Source organism: Chrysochloris asiatica, unplaced genomic scaffold, assembly GCF_000296735.1.
Source record: "Chrysochloris asiatica unplaced genomic scaffold, ChrAsi1.0 scaffold00064, whole genome shotgun sequence".
Taxonomy (NCBI): Eukaryota; Metazoa; Chordata; class Mammalia; order Afrosoricida; family Chrysochloridae; genus Chrysochloris; species Chrysochloris asiatica.
The window spans coordinates 8,072,059-8,074,782 of record NW_006408582.1 but is presented as its reverse complement, the minus strand read 5'-3'; the positions used below and the strand labels follow the sequence as shown (position 1 = coordinate 8,074,782).

Below are 2,724 nucleotides of genomic sequence, written 5' to 3'. Positions count from 1 at the left end.
TAACTTGAAAAATATATACAGGAAACATTATTTACCCTACTATATAGAATGTAGGAGTCCTGGTGTGGTGCTACGGGTTAATGTGTCAGACTGCAAAGCCATTTGAACTGCAAGGTTGGTGGTTCAAGCTCACCAGTTGCTCCTTGGAAACCCTATACAGGGTAGTTATGGGTCGGAATCGACACAATGGCACTTAACAACAACAACATATAGAATGTAAGGAGTCCTGGTGGCACAGTGGTTAAGTGTTTACTTTCTAAGTAAAAGGCGGACAGTTCAAACCCACCAGCCATTCTGAGGGAGAAGGTAAATATTTGCAGCCTTGAAAACCCTATGGGGAAGTTCTGCTCTGTCCTATGGGATTACTATGAGTTGGAATTCAACTCAATAGCAATGGGTTTGGTTAGGTTTATATGGAATGTAGTGTGGTTTTCTTTCTTCGTACTCTATTTTATCCCATTTTGTTTTTAAAATTACCAGTTAAACCCTACAGAATCTATTCATACTGTAGCAATGGTTCCCAATCAGTAGTTAGCAAAAACTAATCTAGCTCAATCTCCAACACAATGTAGAAGTCCTCTCTATAGCTTCCTTTCTGGCTGATGATCCAAGTTTTTCTTGAATGCCTTTAGTGATGGCATTCATTTAGTGAGACTTTACTCCCTACATGGCACCATGCTTAGTGGTGGACTGATCTACCAGTTCAAGATCCCTCCTGACTCCAAATGTGTTCCATGAGTGGCCAGGATATAACTTAGGATCCCAAGAGGACTGGGACCAGCTGAGAGACAGGTGCTCAGCAATTGGTGATAAGTGGGTTTAGCAGAAAGATGGTGACGGGGGGATTGGGATGAACTGAGGAGAGGGGTGGCTGGCCAGGTTTGCTGGGAGGACTCTACCTCCCCTCTGTGATATATGCTGATCAGACAGACCTGCCACCTCTTCACTGCTCCAGCACTCTGATTGTTTCCTCATCTGACTGATGATCTCATTCCCCCAGCACCCTGACTCTCAGCCTGTGGGAGAGGTTTCCTCCCTCTAGAGGGGCATTCAGCCTCCCATTGAGGTAGATTCCCCCACATCCTTTCTCCACCTCCCCCTACCACCCGTCAGGACTCCAGCAGGTCACCACTGGCAATTCCCATCTAATATTCTCGGAGTAACCCTTTCAGAGACAGGAGTCCCCTTCTCTGAACTACTAAGAGGACTACTTGGAGAGTTCTGCACCTCAAGGGTCCTGAAGACCCACCCTTTTTCAGGACAATGAGACTTCTTCACATCTGATTTTGTCTTCTTGAAGAAATGAAACAAAGGCAGTACCACCACGTGGGGACAGAGCTGGCCCCTGGACATCAAATTGCTGAGTCTCCGGGGTGAGAAAATGACAGTGTCTAAACTCCTGGTGAGGGCAGTGGGCTGAGAAGACGGTGGTCCTGGCCTCAGGCAAATCAGAGGCAGGGCGTGGCAGTTCCATGTCTCCTCAGTTTTCAGCTTGTGTGCCAACCAGCACTGCTCCAGGTAAGATCAGCCTGACCTCAGAGCGATGTGGGGTGAGGAAGAGGTGGTGATCTCATTGTAACCTCAGAACCTCGAGAGGAAAAAGTAATCCAGTGCAGAGATAAAGGAGAAAGAGAAGACAGATGGTAAAAATGGGAAAGAGTGGCAAGGAAAGCTGGGACTGAGGAACAAAATTTAAAAGGGTCTGGGGTTCAGAGTCAGCTCCAGGGGAAACCAGGCTCTGAACAAAACCTTTCTCCTTCAGCAACAAAACATTGCAGAAATAACTCATCATGGGCATTTGACCTCAAAGAAACCCTAGCAATCCCCACCCATTCTCTCCATATAGAGCTCTGGAATAAAGAATAAATATAACATCTGCAGCCCACTCTTGCCCCTCTGCTGAATGTCATTCTTTTTTTTTTTTTTTTTGCTTTATCTTATTTCCCCTAAGATTTGACAAAGTTTAATTGATTGAGTGAACCCAAAGGCAAAACAATAGATATACACTCAGTTTCTTAGACCCTTTGCTTCCTTGATCTGTTACTACCTTTTTTTTTCTTCCTTTTTGAAAAACCTCAAATAATATACATCCCATTTCTACTTACCTACAGTCCAGTAGAAGCGAGCTGCTCTCTTCCTCACTCTCTCAATTAGTGGTACCCAGGGCTTCTCTCAACATCAGCACCACTGCTGGGCTCTCGCCATGACATCATCTCCGAGCTCTGTGATTGGCCAGCAGTGGGTTGCTTGGCAATTGGACAGTCTCCTCTGGTGGAACAGGGATTGCCTGAGTGAGTAACTCTTCGCAGGCCAGGGAATGGAAGGATGATGTCAGACAAAGAGCTTGCTTTCTATGTTGCCTGTGGAGCGGGGAGCCAGAGGGTGAGGGTGGGGATGAAGAAAGAAAGAGGGAGTGGTATGGAGAAGGTGGGGGTAAAGACACAGCTTGCAAGCTGAGCTGGCCAGAAAGAGCACCTGGAGAGGGGGACTAATGAATGATTTTGAGAATATTTAGCTTTTTCAAATCTGGGAGTGAGAGAATATAGAATTTAAAGAAGAACTAAGAAAGAACAGATGAACCCTAAAAATAGCTCCAAGGAGGGCTTGGTGCTTAGTTTCCAGCTCTGTCAAAAGGGCTGGGGTGGGGGGAGGGAGTTGAGCATTGAGTCAGAAGGCAAGTAGGGGCTATAGGAAACCCTGGCCCTGGAAACAGTGAGGGCTTCA

General features: G+C 46.3%; 1 protein-coding gene across 1 annotated transcript in view; it reads right to left on the bottom strand.

Annotated features, from left to right (window-relative positions):
• STMN4 (stathmin-like 4) overlaps positions 1-2,149 on the bottom strand; it is a 25,596-nt gene extending 23,447 nt beyond the window's left edge. The window contains exon 1 of the mRNA XM_006864363.1: positions 2,106-2,149. The gene's annotated coding sequence lies outside the window, so the exon portion shown is untranslated. The remainder of the gene's footprint in view (positions 1-2,105) is intronic.
• Positions 2,150-2,724: the final 575 nt, after the last annotated feature.